This window comes from Mesoplodon bidens (genome assembly GCF_964165515.1).
Source record: "Mesoplodon bidens genome assembly, chromosome: 20".
Lineage (NCBI taxonomy): Eukaryota > Metazoa > Chordata > Mammalia > Artiodactyla > Ziphiidae > Mesoplodon > Mesoplodon bidens.
The window spans coordinates 40,449,753-40,469,940 of NC_138181.1; the positions used below are offsets into that span (position 1 = coordinate 40,449,753).

Consider the following 20,188-nt stretch of genomic DNA (forward strand, 5'->3'; position numbering starts at 1 on the left):
AGTGCTTTCTTCTAGTTATTGCATGCTTTACATGAGGCCCATATGATAAGAGGGGTAGAATCCTATAAATTGTCACAGCATCAATTTGCGTGACAAACTTACATCAGTACCCCAACTGGAACTTGTCATGAGCCCATGAACGTGTTCAGAGAGATGGACTAAGATGATTCTCCCTTTGCTCTTTTACAAGCTAAGGGCACACTTTATGATTTATTTGTGATGTCTTCAGAGGAAGAATAAAGAGAATAGAGATCTTAAAGCTTTTGAGCAAGATAAGGAGCTTATTATATTCTATCAAATAATAATGCAAACCACAAGAAGTTTATGGTGAGGCAGGAAAATACATCCCGTATTTGCCTAGAGCTGGAAATGGTGTTGTGAATGTTTGGAGTTAGGGAACAGCTAATTCTGAATGAGTAGTTATTTGGTTTGTACCCCCAGCGAAATTACTGCTTATTTCTATGCTGGTAACGAATGAGTCTTTTGGTTTTCAATGTTAATTAATTGAGATTGAATTGCTAACTTTCTCCTGGTCATCTTGTAAGTATATGTAAGGAGAACCCTGAGCCTTTCATTCTCTGTAGCCATCCTCCATGATTAGCCAATGCCATAATGGCACAAACTTGTATTTTCTTTTTCCTTAACTATTTGCTTAATTCGGAGATGTGAGCTGAATGGAGAAAAACAACAACGAAAAAAGAAGTGGCTGAGCGGTCATCATTTGGCATGTTTGAAATGATTTAAATGGAGGATGTTTTGCTTCAGAGAGCCTTTGTCTAACAGCATTCGCAGGAGCTAGGAAAGACAGAATCGTAATCTCAAACGCTGACATTCTTTGACAAGTTACTTTAGTTCCCTGCATCACTCTGACCTTTATATAATGAGGATAATAATATTTATCTAGCTTAGATGAAATCTTCCATTGCATTTTTCAGAATCCTTCACATTGATAAAGTGGTATTCCCTCTAAGACTCTTTGCACGCTTTACAAATAAGAGCCATTTAACAGTTGGGTGCTTCCTATTACATAGATGTATAAACCAAAAAAAAAACAAAAACCCAGAGAAATTGCATTTTACCACAGATTTTGAAATATAATAAGAGCTAATATTTGCTAAACAATCACTTTGCGTCAGACATCGTACATCATCTCATTTAATTCTAGAACAGTCCTGTGCAGGGTTTTCTTCTTATTTTCATGGTAAAAGACTAAGAAGCTTTCCCAGGATCGTCCAGAGCATAAGTGGCAGTGTCCAGACCCTTGTGCAATATCTATTACCTCCCTGGATAACGAAAAGCAAACCACGCGAAAGTTGTATCCCCTGGACGTACACGTGAAACAAACTCGTGGAAACGCCTGAGTCTGATTCAGCTGCCCTCTGGCCTCAGCTGATTCCCTGGTTAATGACAGTGTTGTCACTTCCCTTTGCTGCTCTCAGCATCTGACCCCTTCAGTGGATGTTTGGTGTCTCTCGGCTGCCCAGCGCCCTGGGAGCAGCTGCCCCTCCCGGCTTGGAGATCCGCCCTCCCTCTCTCCAGATTTGTGTGGAACTGAAGTAAAACCTGCAAATGCCCTGAGTCATGTAAGCCAGACCCTGCCCGTGTCACTTGGGCTAGTTCCAGTGCCTCTGGCGAAGCTCCCTCTGGTCCTCTGCTTCTCCAGTGTCCTACCTGAGGGATGAGCTGAGGTGCCGCAGACTAGCTACAGTTCCTCACGTGGACATTTCCACCCTCCCTGTACACATAATGTCTGAACGTCACTCAGTTTTATCGCCGACACCCCCAAGTCAACTACCCAGATTAGTTTGCACAATATTTTTCACTGAATGGTCTTGCCTGTATGTACCGGTCCTGGTATGAAAGGATAAAAACAAAGTAAGACTTTAAACAGACTAGACATTTTACCTCCAGACCAAAATTGACCTGTAGTCTTGACCTCATTTCTCTCGGAAATGTTATGGTAGAAAAAAGATTTAGTTGGGTTTTTCTGCTTTGTTGCATGAGACTCAGAGGCCTGAAGGAAGCCAACAAATTGCTCTGTTTTTATCATTGCACGGAGCCAAGAATCTCTGGCCAGCTCCATTTTAGAAGTCTCCATCACTTCCCCTGGCCCTGAAACTCATGACTCGTGAAGCTTTGGGAATATCTTAAGTATACTTACTGTATTTTAAAAGCAATCATTCAAAGTGACTATTTGAATTGAATCATGTCACTTCCCAACTTAAAAATCCTCTAGTGGTTTTCCATCACTTCAGGGATAACAAACACAAACAGTGTTCACAGTGGGCTTCAGGCTCGGTGAGATCCGGCTGCTGCCCTCTTCTGCAGCCCCACCTGGCACCACGTCCTCCTCCCAGTCAGTCCTGCCGCATGTTGACCGACCAGCAGCCTCCCTTCCCAAGCCTTGGCACATCCTCTTCCTTCTTCCTCCTCTCTTTCCCTCTCCACCTAATACGTCTACTTATTTGTCACATCCCACTCAAACTCCCACAGGAAAGCTTTAACATACACCCAAGACTGGAATTGACCCTCTGTTGTATTCTTACATACACCATCATTTTTTTTTTCACTAAAAGAACTTTTCAAAAGCAGAAACAGACTCACAGACATAGGAAACAAATGTATGGTTACCAAAAGGGAGAGGGGGTCTGGGGGAGGGATAAATTAGGAATTTAGGATTAGCAGGTACAAATTACTATATATAAAATAGATAAACAACAAGGTCCTACTGTATAGCACAGGGAACTCTACTCAATATCTGATAATAAACTGTAATGGAAAAGAATATTAAAAAGAATACATATATATTCATATACATATGTATATATAACTGAATCACTTTGCCGTACACCAGAAACAAATACAACATTGTAGATCAACTATACTTCAATTAAAAAAAAATGAAAAATATTTTTTAAAGATTTGTCAAATTTGTAATTACAATGCATTTATCCATTGGTATAATGGTCTTCTAGACTTCTTACCCTGTGAGGGCAAGTGTGGAGCTTGCCTTGTTAACCACTGTGTCCATCATCGCCTAGGAATATTCAACTAGATGACAGTTGAACAATGAATATTTGCTGAATAAATAAATGTAAGTGGGAAAATGTAATTTCAAAATGTCAAGAGTGGTCAATCTCTTACTTTCTCCTTTAAATGTTTACTTCTTGAAAAGAACATGTACCATCTTTCTCACCAGAAATAAAACAAAACAAAACAAACAAACAAAAAAAAGTTCCAAAAAAAAGAAAGAAAAAAGGAAAGAGGCATTTACTGAATTGATAAAATCTTGGTCTACAGAAAAATAAACATACTCTAAAAATGTAAACTACGAATTCATATTTTAATAATATGAATAAATGTAAATATGAATATTATTCCTGCTGTGGTTTTCTCAATTCATTTTTTACCTTTGTATTTCAAAGTCTAGCTTGTTCACAAAGCATTCCAGAGAAGGAAAAAAATTATATCACTTTCTAGCCATTTCTTAAATATCAAACATCATCATAAAATGTCAAAATTTGGGCTCGAAGTCTGAATCAGAAAATAATTTTAAACACCCTTTAAACATGTGTAACAATAATAACTCTTGTCTCAACCAGTTTAAAACTTTTAATAACATTTCTGGCCCAAAGTGGATAGTGGGTAAGGTTTGGCGGGGGGGTCAGGGGACCTCGTCCAGCTCTTTTTTTTTTCTTTTTTTTCTCAAATATAAAGTCCTCTTCCAGCTCTTTTTCTTCTCAAATGTAAAAGCTTGTCCTAAGCAGATGCATTTTTCACAGTGCTGTCAGCGGCAGGTCTAATTGCTTTTCGTGTAAATTAAGAGCATGTACCTTTGTTTAAACAGCGATCTAGGTCAAAATGAAGGGCTGGTTTATTTGTTTTCGCTTATTTGGCGCTTTGAAATGGCTCTGAAAGCACGGCCCAGAAGTTCTTCCCGACTTTCATTTATTTGTGAAAACAGTTCCTCTTTTCAACTTTTCCCCCCACCTTTCCACTTACCAATAACAATGATCCACTTCACACATCATGGAGGCATTTGAAGATACTGACCAGCTTGGTTTTGAGCGGAAACTGATACACCATTGTGAAGCAATTATACTCCAATAAAGTTGTAAAAAAAAAAAAAAAAAACTTGGGGTTTGGGGCTGCTACTATTTATTTTTAGACCTTTAATATTTGTTAGAGTCTGATGAATCTGAGAATACATGTAGAGGGGAAATAGGGACCCAATAGCTTTTGAGTTTGTCTCAGTTAGAGTTATAATAGGTTTCTCTTTCCCTCCTGGACACAGACACATTCGGTTTTTTTGTCAAAAAAGATATAGACCTACCCTGATTATCAGACCAATTTTGAACAAAGGTTATGTCACAGTGAGGAGTTTCTGACTGGCCTTTTCTAGCTTATGGCACCACTGACCTTGTGTGTGTGACCGATCATTGGCCGCATTTGTGCGGAAAATTCTCTCTCAGTGGGCTCTCCCTCAAACCTGGTGAAAAGGCTGTCCACGTGTTTGTGTGTTTGTTTTAGACATTTCCTGACAGGGGAGTATTTTGTGGACAATATGCCACAAAGGAAGCTTATTTTGAAAGATCAAGGAAATGTTTTTTTCATTTATATAATCTGTAGCAGTATAAGATATCACGTCTACCAAAATCCACTGTAATTGTAATGCCTTGGTTGTCATACTCTCATGCCTATGATGCATTGATGATAAAATAATTTAGAAGCATTCCCAACCCTGTAGAGTTCATGGAGCTACATGAGTCTAAATTTTAGGCACTTTCTGTAGAGGGGACCAATTCTTTACTGCTCTTGTACTGTCAAGCTATTTTATTCCCTTGTAAGAGCACATTACAATAATGCACTCACGATTATACATTTCATTTTTTAAATGTGTTGTTGCTAACAAAGAAAAAATATTGAAGGTAAACTGTGGATGGCGGGGTGAGGGCAGCCTTCAAAAGATTAACTATTGGTCAGAAAGAAACTCAGAGTCAGGATTCTAATAGTAATATCTTTCCTTCAAAAAGCTGAAACACTTCTTTACAAAAATAAGTAAGTAAGTAAGGCGGGCATTGTTCTATCTTGTATTTGTTTTGCTTACAAGAAAGTGGATTTCTTAAAAAGTCTGTACTAAATACATCCATCCATCAAGAGTTGAACAGTGCGGGTAGAGGGGAGGAGAGTAAAACTGCGACGCTGTAGCACTATCGGTAAATTACAAAAGTATAGAATGTTTACTACCTGTTGGGGAAGTGAGGTGGATCTTGATGGTGGTTTGCTCATGATATATTTATGCATGTGGTATTTATTGATACTCTGCCTTCTTTCAAAAAGGATTTAAGGCAGCTAAATCTTGAGGTAACCAATTTATAAAATGAACTGTCATTTTTATCACTAAAACTGTGAGATGCATATGAAACATTTAAACAGTCTTCACATTAGCCTGATTATTTATTTATTTATTTAAAAAATAAATTTATTTATTTTATTTATTTATTTTTGGCTGTGTTGGGTCTTCGTTGTGGTGCGCGGGCTTCTCATTGCGGTGGCTTCTCTTGCTGCGGAGCATGGGCTCTAGGCGCACGGGCTTCAGTAGTTGCAGCACGTGGGCTTCAGTAGCTGTGGCTCGCGGGCTTTAGAGCGTAGGCTCAGTAGATGTGGCGCACGGGCTTCGTTGCCCTGCGGCATGTGGAATCTTCCAGGACCAGGGCTCGAACCCGTGTCCCCTGCATTGGCAGGCGGATTCTTAACCACTGCGCCACCAGGGAAGCCCCTATTATCCTTATATTGATATGAAAAGGAGACATGTAAAAAGACATATTGGACTTGGATATTTTCAACATTTTAAATTCAGATAAACTAAGAGCATTGTGACAATGAGCCATAGAATATTGAGATTTAGTTGGATCATTCATGATATTCAGCTGCTCACATCCTTACTATTGGGTAAATATTCAGGTTGGAGGAAGTTGGTTCACAGGCTCCCCACAGTTTGAATTTTAACGTCATCGTTTGGCAGAAAACACCTTTCAAATACATCTTGTGACATCATGAGACATTCTACAATGACATTTTCCAAAGTCTCAACTATCGCAAGACCTGAAGATTTGTTTCTATCAGAAATAACTCAAAGTTTGTTATTTAAATTGTTTCATTTTGCACGTCGAGTTCCAAAGTATACATTGCATTATTGCTGCTTTACATAAAATTGAAAGTGTGGTAACAGCAACTCAAATGAGCAGATAGAGCTTGTTATCAAAAATAACAGGAAGATAAATAAATTAGTTTAATGAAGTCATGACTCAGAAGTATGTAAGTCATGTTATTTTGATCAGCAAAATCAATAGCATATCTTGGTCTCGCTTGCCATTTTAATACTCAAAGGCCCTCAGGACAGGCAGCAAACTTGAATCTTTGAAACTTTAGAATTTATGAGAACAGGAATTCTGGAACTCACAAGCAGTAGAATTTGCAGAGCTCTGAAACATTCTGTGTATTGAACATGAGTATGACATTTTCTACTGACTAGTACTGTTATCTTACCTCCTAAATCTCACCCAAATCCTTTGACTGTTCTTCAATTGTATGGGTGTCTCTCATTGTGACTTTTCTCTTGCTTCTGTTGTGGCTATTGACATAGTTCCCGATGAGTCTCCAAGCTGTGGTCACAGTATTCAACACGCAAGCATGACCACATGTCTCCTGCTTGAATCCCTTTGAAGCTTTCCATTGGCCTCAGAATAACAATTAACATCCTTAATGCACCCCAGCATGCACTGCCAAGGCTGGCCACTTCTTGACCACCCAACCTCCTCTGCACCACCAGAGCCCACGCCCAGGGCCCTGAGCCCACAAAACTGGTCTCTCTCAGGTCTTCAGGCTCACCATTCTCCCTTCTATCACAAGGCCTCTGGATAAGCTATTCCCCCGGTCTGCAAGATTCTCCACTCCCATTTCTCAAGCCTCCTCCATTGGGCCCGGGTAAATCCTACCATCTTCCTCAAAGAGCCTTTTCTAGGCCTCTCAGGTCTTTCTGCTGTGTGGTCTTGCAGTACTTACCATTGTGCTATGTATACAGCTATGTTTGTGCGATAATTTGTTTAATATCTGCCCCAGCTACATGAGGACAAAGGCTGATTCTGCCTTTGCTCACCTTTATCCGTAAAACAAAAACAGTGCCTGGCACATAATACATGCCCAATCATATTTTCTGAACAAACCAATATACATAGAACTAAGAAGCTGTTCTAGTTAGCTAGTTTTATCTTCCCATAATGCAAAGACCACTTGAATGAATTTTCAAAGTACTATGTATAGAAGCCACCACTCTTGCTTTTTTCATGTGTTTCTCATATTAAAATGGCAAGTGAGACACCAAAAACATGCTATTAATTTTGCCGATTAGAACAAAATTACTTAGACATTTCTCAGCCATAATTTTATTGAACTAATTTTTCTTGCTGAGATTCTCTATAACAAGCTCAATTTGCTTTTTGAAATGGCTTTGACAGTCACAGACCTGACTGTATTGTTGTCAGCTTATTTCTTTTGTGTTAAAAACCACCCTCATCTCCTAAAGTGTCTTCTCCTCTTGAATGTTATGTATTTTCATAAAGAATCTTTCTAATATTTATGTGTAATACTAGGCTATAAAAAACAAAATTAAGGATAACAGGGTTCTATCTATCTATACTCTGATTCTGTTGAATTGTAAATAATTCAAATCATCTTCATCTCCAAACTTTAAAATACAGCTTTAGATTCTTCTCCAGACTATATTACCAAACGTTTATACCACTTGTATTTTCAAAGTAGGTAATTGCCTGGTATCAGCAGAACTGGGTTTAACAATTTTTCTGCAGGAGTCACCTGCCACCTTGAGAGCGAGGCAGTAACTTTCCTTGAATGATGGTATTTCTCTATTTTCATTGGCATATTGAAATTTTGTTGATGTACATTTTTTTTCCTATGGTGTTAAGCTAATCAGTTTTTCTTAACATCTTTATTGGAGTGTAATTGCTCTACAATGTTGTGTTAGTTTCTGCTGTATAACAAAATGAAGCAGCAATATGTATATATGTCTCCCCATATCTCTTCCCTCTTGCGTCTCCCTCCCTCCCACCCTCCCTATCCCACCCCTCCAGGTGGTCACAAAGCACCGAGCTGAGCTCCCTGTGCTATGCAGCTGCTTCCCACTAGCTATCTATTTTATATTTGGTAGTGTATATATGTCCATGCCACTCTCTCACTTCGTCCCATCTTACCCTTCCCCCTCCCTGTGTCCTCAAGTCCATACTCTACATATACGTCTTTATTCCTGTCCTGCCCTTAAGTTCTTCAGAACCATTCTTTTTTTAGATTCCATATATATGTGTTAGCATGCAGTATTTGTTTTCCTCTTTCTGACTTACTTCACTCTGTATGACAGACTCTAGGTCCATCAACCTCATTACAAATAACTCAATTTCGTTTCTTTTTATGGCTGAGTAATATTCCATTGTATATATGTGCCACATCTTCTTCATCCATTCATCTGTCAGTGGACTCGTAGGTTGCTTCCATGTCCTGGCAATTGTAAATAGTGCTGCAATGAACACTGTAGTGCATGACTCTTTTTGAATGGGTATTCTCAGGGTATATGCCCAGTAGTGGGATTGCTGGGTCGTATGGTAGTTCTATTTTTAGTTTTTTAAGAACCTCCATACCGTTCCCCATAGAGGCTGTATCAATTTACATTCCCACTAACAGTGCAAGAGGGTTCCGTTTTCTCCAAACCCTCTCCAGCATTTATTGTTTGTAGATTTTTTGATGATGACCATTCTCACTGGTGTGAAGTGATACCTCATTGTAGTTTTGATCTGCATTTCTCTAATGATTAATGATGTTGAGCATCCTTTCATGTGTTTGTTGGCAATCTGTATATCTTCTTTAGAGAAATGTCTATTTAGGTCTTCTTCCCGTTTTTGGATTGGGTTTGTTTGTTTTTTTGATATTGAGCTGCATGAGCTGTTTGTAAATTTTGGAGATTAATCTTGTGTCAGTTGCTTCATTTGCAAATATTTTCTCCCATTCTGAGGGCTGTATTTTCAGCTTGTTTATGTTTTCCTTTGCTGTGCAAAAGCTTTTAAGTTTCATTAGGTCCCATTTGTTTATTTTTGTTTTTATTTCCATTTCTCTAGGAGGTGGATCAAAAAGGATCTTGCTGTGATTTATGTCATAGAGTGTTCTGCCTGTTTTTCTATAAGAGTTTTATAGTGTCTGGCCTTATATTTAGGTATTTACTCCATTTTGAGTTTATTTTTGTGTATGGTGTTAGGGAGTGTTCTAATTTCATTCTTTTACATATAGCTGATCAGTTTGCCCAGCACCACTTATTGAAGAGGCTGTTTTTTCTCCATTGTATATTCTTGCCTCCTTTATCAAAACTACGGTGACCATATGTGCATGGGTTTATCTATGGGCTTTCTATCCTGTTCCATTGATCTATATTACTCTTTTTGTGCCAGTACCATACTGTCTTGATTACAGTAGCTTTGTAGTATAGTCTGAAGTCCGGGAGCCTGATTCCTCCAGCTCTGTTTTTCTTTGTCAACATTGTTTTGGCTATTCAGGGTCTTTTGTGTTTCCATACAAATTGTGAAGTTTTTTGTTCTAGTCCTGTGAAAAATGCCATTGCTAGTTTAATAGGGATTGCATTGAATCTGTAGATTGCTTTGGGTAGTAGAGTCATTTTCACAATGTTTATTTTTCCAATCCAAGAACGTGGTATATCCCTCCATCTGTTTGTATCATCTTTAATTTCTTTCATCTGTGTCTTACAATTTTCTGCATACAGGTCTTTTGTCTCCTTAGGTAGGTTTATTCCTAGATATTTAGTTCTTTTTGTTGCAATGGTAAATGGGAGTGCTTCCTTAAGTTCTCTTTCAGATTTTTCATCATTAGTATATAGGAATGCAAGAGATTTCTGTGCATTAATTTTATATCCTGCTACTTTACCAAAATCACTGATAAGCTCTAGTAGTTTTCTGGTAGCATCTTTAGGATTCTCTATGTATAGTACCATGTCATCTGCAAACAGTGACAGCTTTACTTCTTCTTTTCCAATTTGTATTCCTTTTATTTCTTTTTCTTCTCTGATTGCTGTGGCTAAAACTTCCAAAACTATGTTGACTAATAGTGGTGAGAGTGGGCAACCTTGTCTTGTTCCTGATCTTAGAGGAAATGGTTTCAGTTTTTCACCATTAAGAATGATGTTGGCTGTGGGTTTGTCATATATGGCCTTTATTATGTTGAGATAAGTTCCCTCTATGCCTACTTTCTGGAGGGTTTTTATCATAAATGGGTGAATTTTGTCAAAAGCTTTTTCTGCATCTATTGAGATGATCGTATGGGTGTTCTCCTTCAATTTGTTAATATGGTTTATCACATTGATAGATTTGTGTATATATTCTTCAATATATTGAAGAATCCTTGCATTCCTGCGATAAATCCCACTTGATCATGGTGTACGATCCTTTTAATATGTTGTTGGATTCTGTTTGCTAGTATTTTGTTGAGGATTCTGCATATATGTTCATCAGTGATATTGGCCTGTAGTTTTCTTTCTTTGTGACATCCTTTTCTGGTTTTGTTATCAGGGTGATGGTGGCCTCGTAGAATCAGTTTGGGAGTGTTCCTCCCTCTGCTATATTTTGGAAGAGCTTGAGAAGGATAGGTGTTATCTCTTCTCTAAATGTTTGATAGAATTCACCTGTGAAGCCATCTGGTCCTGGGCTTTTGTTTCTTGTGAGATTTTTAATCACAGTCTCAATTTCAGTGCTTGTGATAGGTCTGTTTATATTTTCTATTTCTTCCTGGTTCAGTCTCAGAAGGTTGTGCTTTTCTAAGAATTTGTCCATTTCTTCCAGGTTGTCCATTTTATTGGCATAGAGTTGCTTGTAGTAATCTCTCATGATCTTTTGTATTTCTGCAGTGTCAGTTGTTACTTCTCCTTTTTCATTTCTAATTCTACTGATTTGAGTCTTCTCCCTTTTTTTCTTGATGAGTCTGAATAATGGTTTATCAATTTTGTTTATCTTCTCAAATAACCAGCTTTTAGATTTATTGATCTTTGCTCCGGTTTCCTTCATTTCTTTTTCATTTATTTCTGATCTGATATTTATGATTTCTTTCCCTCTGCTAACTTTGTGGTTTTTTTGTTCTTCTTTCTCTAATTGCTTTAGGTGTAAGGTTAGCTTGTTTATTTGAGATATTTCTTGTTTCTTGAGGTAGGATTGTATTGCTATAAACTTCCCTCTTAGAACTGCTTTTGCTGCATTCCAAAGGTTTTGGGTCGTCGTCTTTTCATTGTCATTTGTTTCTAGGTATTTTTTAAATTTCCTCTTTGATTTCTTCCGTGATTTCTTGGTTGTTTAGTGGTGTATTGTTTAGCCTCCATGTGTTTGAATTTGTTACAGATTTTTTCCTGTAATTGGTATCTAGTCTCATAGCATTGTTGTTGGAAAAGATACTTGATACAATTCCAATTTTCTTAAATTTACCAAGGCTTGATTTGTGACCCAAGATATGATGTATCCTGGAGGATGTTCCATGAGCACTTGTGAAGAAAGTGTATTCTGTTGTTTTTGGATGGAATGTCCTATAATTATCAATTAAGTCCCTCTTGTTTAATGTCATTTAAAGCTTTTGTTTCCTTATTTATTTTCATTTTGGATGATCTGTCCATTGGTGAAAGTGGGGTGTTAAAGTCCCCTACTATGATTGTGTTACTATCGATTTCCCCTTTTATGGCTGTTAGCATTTGCTTCATGTATTGAGGTGTTCCTTTGTTGGGTGCATAAATAGTTAAAATTGTTATATCTTTTTCTTGGATTGATCCCTTGATCACTATGTTGTGTCCTTCTTTGTCTCTTGTAATACTCTTTATCTTAAAGTCTATTTTGTCTGATAGGAGAATTGCTATTCCAGCTTTCTTTTGATGTCCATTTGCATGGAATATCTTTTTCCATCCCCTCACTTTCAGGCTGTTTGTGTCCCTAGGTCTGAAGTGGGTCTCTTGCAGACAGCATATATACGGGCCCTGTTTTTGTATCCTTTCAGCCAGTCTGTGTCTTTTGGTTGGAGCATTTAATCCATTTACATTTAAGGTAGTTGTTGATATGTATGTTCCTATTACCATTCTCCTAACTGTTTTGGGTTTGTTATTGCAGGTCTTTTCCTTCTCTTGTGTTTCCTGCCTAGAGAAGTTCCTTTAGCATTTCTTGTAAAGCTGGTTTGGTGGTGAATTCTCTTAGCTTTTGCTTGTCTGTAAAGGTTTTAATTTCTCTGTCAAATCTGAATGAGATGCTTGCTGGGTAGAGTAATCTTGGTTGTAGGTTTTTCCCTTTCATCACTTTAAATATGTCCTGCCACTCCCTTCTGGCTTGCAGTTTCTGCTGAAAGATCAGCTGTTAACCTTATGGGAAATCCCTTGTATGTTATTTGTTGTTTTTCCCTTGCTGCTTTTAATATTTTTCTCTTCATATTTAATTTTGATACTTTGATTAATATGTGTCTTGGTATGTTTCTCCTTGGATTTTTCCTGTATGGGCCTCTCTGTGCTTCCTGGACTTGATTGACTATTTCCTTTCCCATATTAGGGAAGTTTTCAACTATAATCTCTTCAAATATTTTCTCAGTCCCTTTCTTTTTCTCTTCTTCTTCTGGAACCCCTATAATTCGAATGTTGGTGTGTTTAATGTTATCCCAGAGGTCTCTGAGACTGTCCTCATTTCTTTTCATTCTTTTTTACTTATTCCACTCTGCAGTAGTTATTTCCCCTACTTTATCTTCCAGGTCACTTATCCCTTTTTCTGCCTCACTTATTCTGCTATTGATCCCTTCTAGAGAATTTTTAATTTTATTTATTGTATTGTTCATCTTGGTTTTTTGCTCTTTAGTTCTTCTAGGCCCTTGTTAAACCTTTCTTGTATTTTCTCCATTCTATTTCAAAGATTTTTGGATCCACTTTACTATCATTACTCTGAATTCTTTTTCAGGTAGACTGCCTATTTCCTCTTCATTTGTTTGGTCTGGTGGGTTTTTGCCTTGCTCCTTCATCTGCTGTGTGTTTCTCTGCCTTCTCATTTTGTTTAACTTACTGTGTTTGGGGTCTCCTTTTGGCAGCCTGCAGGTTCATAGTTCCCGTTGTTTTTGGTGTCTGCCCCCAGTGGGTAAGGTTGGTTCTGTGGGTTGTGTAAGCTTCCTGGTGGAGGGGGCTGGTGCCTGTATTCTGGTGGATGAGGCTGGATCTTGTCTTTCTGGTGGGCAGGACCACATCTGGTGGCATGTTTTGGGGGTGTATGTGAACTTATTATGATTTTAGGCAGCCTCTCTGCTAATGGGTTGTGTTGTGTTCCTGTCTTGCTGGTTGTTTGGCATGGGGTGTCCTGCAGTGGAGCTTGCTGATGGTCGAGTGGAGCTTGGTCTTAGTGTTGAGATGGAGGTCTCTGGGAGAGCTTTTGCCATTTGATATTATGTGCAGCCAGGAGTTCTGTGGTGGGCCAGTGTCCTGAACTTGGCTCTCCCACCTCAGAGGCACAGGCCTGACACATGGTCGGAGCACCAAGACCCTGTCAGCCACACGGCTCAGAAGAAAAGGGAGGAAAAAAAATGAAAGAAAGAAAAATAAAATTAAAAAGTTATTAAAAGAAAAAATTAAAGTAAGAAAGAAAGAAGAGAGCAACCAAACCAACAAACAAATCCTCCAATTATAATAAGTGCTAAAAACTACACTTAAAAAAAAAAAAAAAAAAAAAAGACAGAACCCTAGGGCAAATGGTAAAAGCTAAGCTATACAGACAAAATCACACAAAGAAGCATACACATACCACTCACAAAAAGAGAAAAAGCAAAAAAATATGTATCTGTATATAAAAGAAAAAAAGGAGGAAGAGAGCAACCAAATCAATAAAGAAATTTACCAGTGATAATAAACTCTAAATACTAAACTAAGGTAAACATAAAACCAGAAACAAATTAGGAGCAGAAAGCAAACCCCACGTCTACAGTTGCTCCCAAAGTCCACCTCCTCAATTTGGGATGATTCGTTGTCTATTCATGTATTCCACAGATGCAGGTACATTAAGTTGAGTGTGGAGCTTTAATCCGCTGCTTCTGAGACTGCTGGGAGAGATTCCCCTTTCTCTTCTTTGTTCGCACAGCTCCCGGGGCTCAGCTTTGGATTCGGCCCCGCCTCTGCGTGTAGGTCGCCGGAGGACGTCTGTTCTTCGCTCAGACAGGACGGGGTTAAAGGAGTCGCTGATTCGGGCGCTCTGGCTCCCTCAGGCCGCGGGGGAGGGAGGGGCACGGAGGCGGGGCGAGCGTGCGTCGGCGGAGGCCGGCGTGACGTTGCGTCAGCACGAGGCGCGCCCGTGCGTTCTCCCGGGGACGTTGTCTGTGGAGCCGGGGACCGTGGCAGTGGCGGGCAGCACAGGCTCCCGGGAGGGGAGGTGTGGAGAGTGACCTGCGCTCGCACACGGGCTTCTTGGTGGCAGCAGCAGCAGCCCCAGCGTCCCACGCCCGTCTCTGGGGTCCGCGCTTTCAGGCGCGCCTCGCGCCCGTCTCTGGAGCCTCCTTTCAGCAGCGCTCTGAATCCCCTCTCCTCACGCACCAGGAAACAAAGAGGGAAGGAAAAGTCTCTTGCCTCTTCGGCAGCTCCAGACTTTTCCCCGGACTCCCTCCCGGCCGGCCGTGGCGCACTAACTCCCTTCAGGCTGTGTTCACGCCGCCAGCGCGCTCTGACGGAAGCCCGAGCCTCAGCTCCCAGCCCCGCCCGCCCCGGCGGGTGAGGAGACAAGCCTGTCGGGCTGGTGAGTGGCGGTCGGCACCGGTCCTCTGTGCGGAGAATCTCTCTGCTTTGCCCTCCGTACCCCTGTGGCTGCGGTTTCCTCCGCGGCTCCGAAGCTTTCCCCCTCCGCCACCCGCAGTCTCCGCCCGCGAAGGGGCTTCTAGTGTGTGGAAACCGTTTCTCCTTCACGGCTCCCTCCCACTGGTGCAGGTCCCGGCCCTATCCTTTTGTCTCTGTTCTGTTTTCTTTTGCCCTACCCAGGTACGTGGGGGAGTGTCTTGCCTTTTGGGAGGTCTGAGGTCTTCTGCCAGCGTTCAGTAGGTGTTCTGTAGGGGTGGTTCCCCGTGTAGATGAATTTCTGGTGTATCTGTGGGGTGGAAGGTGATCTCTGCGTCTTACTCTTCCACCATCTTGAAGGTCTCTCCTCCAAGCCAATCAATTTATACAGAAAGAATCTGCATCTTATTGTTTTGCTCACTATGCTTTGTTTCAAGATAAAGTTGAAACTTGGTGGGGAGTAGAGGATATATTCACTACAGAAAGACATTGAGGATTTACGATCATTTTAATCACCCTAAAAGGTGAAACCTAAGGACAAACAATTATCACTATACTTTCTCTGCTTTACCTGATTTTACATGAGCGTTTTCAACAGTTGTTCCCTCCTCCTTCCGTTTGTTGTTTCAGGATGGTTGATACTAATTGAAAAGTTAGTTCTAGAAGAATGTGACTCTTTTCGTTATGAATCCAATCAATCTAGACATACCTTGAAAAATGTCCATTTAAAATATCCCACTACCCATGAAGATTCTGTTCCTACTCTTAAAAACATTGATTGCAGCTGACTAGGAAAAAACTATTTTAGTGTATAAATATTAATAATATTTAGAATTAAACAGCATTTTAAAACATTAGCTAGCACTCTAAGTGCTTACGAATATTAACTCACTCTCGGTAAGTGCATGGAAGGTTTCATTTTCTTCCCATTTTAAAGATGAAGTAATTAAGGCACAGAGAGATTGAGTGTCTCACTCAGGGTTACACAGGCATATGGCAGTTTCGTAGCAAAGCTGGGGTTCATCCACAGGAAATGGGTTTCAGAACCTGCCCTTTCAGAATCTTATAAATGTGAATAGGACAAGTAACACCAAACGTAACAACCCTAATGGTGCTGTGAGAGCGTGGAGGGTTAGTGTCAGAGCCAGAGGCCCAAGCCCAGCCTGGGCCTTCCCTGAACCTGAAACATAGGTGCTATAGTGGGGCTCACGCATCAACAATAACATATGGAAAGATCCACAGAGTCTAGCGTTCAAGACCAAAGCAGAGCTATAAACTTCTTGAATATCTGCAAGAAACTGCAGTATACATTTTAAAAGATAAAATTCAAATCCAACTTTCGAGGAACCCTGGAACACTTCCTCAAAACCTTGGGTTTCCAGGAGCCATTCCGAGTCCCCTGGTCCTTTCAGTAGCTCAGCTGGTAGAGCAGAGGACGGTAGTTGAAGTCCCCTGTGCTACAGAGCCGGAGCCTTTACTTCACTGCTCGTTTGCTCTCCAGTGCACAGTGGCTCCCACACAGATTCCATGAGATGTTAGAATCCTGTTTTCTTGGTTAAAAGATGATTTCATTGTATTTTTTCTTTCAATAAAGGAATACTGATCCGTGGGCATAGATCACCACATACCAGAGTTGAATTACTTTTCTCTGCTCAAGAGACCATTTCCAATTTCAGGATGCCTCATCACTCCCCCCTCCCCCTTGATATTTTGTAGAAATCTCCCTTCATTTGGACTCACCTATAGCCGTTATTGGCTGTGCAACAGTAGCACTGTGGCTGAGCGGCATTCTTAGACCCCCAGCACTCAGCCTGAAGGAGCACGAGTTTTTTTCTGAATCACTAGGTTGTACACCTGACACTACTATAATAGTGCATGTTAATTCTAACTCAATAAAAAATGAAAATACAGAGGACATATATATTGTATCTGTGTCATATATCAAGTACCCACTGTGTGCAAAGGTCAGATGAATTCATGTGAGAGATAAGACAAACATGAATGATGCCATAATATATATGTGTATATATATATATATAGAGAGAGAGAGAGAGAGAGAGAGAGATCTACCCATACGAATATACACGTATTACACAGAGAGATAGTGAGCCTAGGATAGGTGAATGTGGCTGACATGATTATGGTTTAAAAAAGTACTAGGAAGTAACTTCACCTCCTCCACAAATTCTTGATCTAAGAGCCACTTATTTCTCTCTCTGATGCCTAGCACAAAGCTTAGAGGAAAGAAAGTTCTCAGTAAGTATCTGTTGAATAAATAAGTGAAGAATTAGAGGAAGGAAGGGAGGGAAGGAGGGAAGGAAGGAAAGGGCTTAGTCAACCAGTTGAAACATCAGCCCAGTCTCCAAAATCATCCATTCCTTGACTCTTGTACATCTTCTTGACTATCCAGTTTTTGGCCAACCCAAGATCCCCAACCTTGGTGAGCCTCACCTTTCATTTTCTTAGCTGGAGGCTCATGAAGAGTTTCTTGAGAAAATCATGAGAATCTGCCAACTTGGTCCAGGATAAACCTGTCCTATTCAATCTCACTGGATCCCTACCTGACCTTGTGTGTTCACTTACATTTAACACCTAATCGTATTGCCCAAGCGTCCTCTCCAGTCACTTTCATGTTTCACAATTTCTCAAGTCATCAGCTCCACCCATGTGCCTCTTAAATGACTTTCTCCTTCCTGCCTCAGATGAAATGGCATCTCTCCTCCTTTACAGCCAAACCTCCCACCTACCCTGGACCTTAATTACCCTCCTCTTGTCACTGGTCTCTACTTCTGTTGCAGTCACATGCTCAAGCTGATTCATCCTTAAGTAACCAAAAGCAAAATGACCACCAAGAAGACATTTTCCTCAACTCTGTCATACTTTTTTTTCCCTCTTCTTGTCATGATCCAGCTTTCCTCCTCCTGTAAGTCAGCTTTTATACCCTCTATGTGACCAAAATATCTGTCTCAGAAGACACAAATGTTTTGCAAAGTCAAATCTATGATTTTCAGACAGTTCTCGTCCTTTCAAATCTACCAGTAGCGTTTAACACTGTGGTGCCTGAAAAAAAAAAAAAAAAAACCACAACGTAAAAGCTGAGAATTATGTTAATTCAGTGGACTTGCTGAGGACTTAAATCCAGGAGACAGCCTCTCAGATAGCTCTGAGGGACTGCTCCAAAGAGATAAGCAAGGAGCCCAGTTGGAAGTGGCTGCATAGTCTGATAACCTGATGGCCAGAGCATCCTTTGTTTACTGATGTGGCAGGTGACATTCTTCATCCACAACTGTTTACCAATTAGCTCTTCACAAAACACTCTCCCCGGCCTCCAGTGTGACTCCTTGACCTGATTCTTTTCCTCCTGTCTCCTTTCTTGACTCTTCCTTCCCCAACACTCTGTATGTAGATATTTCCTCAAGTGTAGACCAGCTTCTCTGCATCTCTTGGAGAATGACATCCATTCCATGACTCCCCACACTGTAACTCAATACTTTCAGCTAATGTATTAACTAGATATTGATCTGGCCCCTTGAAAACAAATACAACGGCTTTCTGAAAAACTAGCTCTTTCTCTTCACTTCCCTTTTTCTAATAATTACATCAATTATCTCTTAGTCAACAATGTTCAAAACCTAAAAGTAATTTCTGACCTATCTTTGCCTGTCTTATATCCTCCCTGTATTTTTGTTTCTTTGTTGTTATTTTAATTTTTTTTTCTTAGGTATAGGTGAGAAAGAAGGAAAGGGAGGAACAGAATAAGACTCATTGTTTGACACTTGGAAATTATTCCAAAGGATGATAATGCTGAAATGAAAACTAAATGTTAAAACTCAAGGAATGGATTCATTTTAGCTGTGATTGCTGTTTAAAATGACTAAGTAAAATACAAAAAACGAGGAACACATGCATTTTTTTCCCTTCAACAGAACCAGAAACAAGTATTTGTAAATTCACACAGTAGTAAACATAATCGTGGGCTCTGGGAAAATAGTGTGGCCTAAAGTTTGTCCTACCGTTAATCTAATTATCATCATGTATAATCGGAATTAGCAACAGGGACTGAGTGGGGTGGTCTTTAAACAAGACGAAAAGGTGGCAGCTCTTAGATAAATTCACAAACATTTCACTTTTCGCAAAGATAAATAAGCATATAAATTTCTTGCTTTTACTACTAGAAGAAAAAAGCAAAAAGGCTCTAGATGGACTCATGAAATAAAATTTAGCTTAACACACTGCTGGGGTAGACTTTTTATGATTATTAAGAATTTTTTCCATTCATGAATTGGGAGATTGGGATTGACATATATACACTAATATGTATAAAATAAGTAACTAATAAGAACCTGCTGTATAATAAATTAAAATTTTTTTCCGTTTATTTTAAGTCAGCAGTAATCTCTTGTTACCATGCATCTCAGTTTTTTAAGAGTTTCAGAACTGAAATTATACACATAAAACATCAGATCAAGCTTTTTTCCAGTTTATATATTTCATTTATTTTGTTTCAGAGTTCCTACTCTTCTAAGACAAAGTGATTTCGAATTTCTGTGCAATCAAGAAAACTCAAGGCCTCTTTAAAGAAGAAGCTCAGGTAAGTCCCGGGGACAGAAATGTCTCCAGACCTACCAAATAAGACAAAAAATCTTCTTAAAATATATAACTTGTTTGTCTTGACAAAATAAGACACTTGCGCTAAAACTGAGCGTGCTTTGTAGGTCTTTACTCATGCTGTTAACCTCTGTGAATTAGCTGTAGGTAAATGATGCCAAAACGTGTAATTAAGCTGATTTTCTTATTCTTTCTGATAATATGAAAGCAATGGCATTTCTACAGCTTTTTTATTTCTGAAAAATTAGCTGAATGAGAACATCCTAAAATATAGAATCTCTGCTTTTTAACTAGAGAGAATTTTCTACTAGGATGGAGTAGACCAAACAATGGATTATAGAGCATGTGTGTTTCCCCACTTTGTAAGTGGTTTGTTTGGAAGCTCTTTTCTTCTCAGGAAGTCTTAATCCTTTCTGAGCAGCACTTACATGGCAACCTTAGAGAATTAAACTTGTACCTGGTTATTTTTGTTCTCTCCTTGATATAGCTCAGTGCGTTTTCTCAATGGTAACCATGGTCTAGTAATTTAAAGCTTTTGAACTTTGGGAACAGATTCATTTAAAACCGTATTCTGAGGAGTTTCCTCAAAATGAAAAGCGTTTTCTACTAGAAAGCTATAAAAGAATTTACAGCAGAAAATCTGATAAATGTCCTGCCCAGGATGTGTATATACAGTGGTTCGCCTAGAAG

General features: G+C 39.5%; 1 long non-coding RNA gene across 1 annotated transcript in view; it reads left to right on the top strand.

Moving 5' to 3' along the window:
• The window catches only part of LOC308608267, a 278,999-nt gene extending 259,522 nt beyond the window's left edge, over positions 1–19,477 (top strand). The window contains exon 3 of the long non-coding RNA XR_014014121.1: positions 19,399–19,477. This is a non-coding gene — a long non-coding RNA (uncharacterized lncRNA). The remainder of the gene's footprint in view (positions 1–19,398) is intronic.
• Positions 19,478–20,188: the final 711 nt, after the last annotated feature.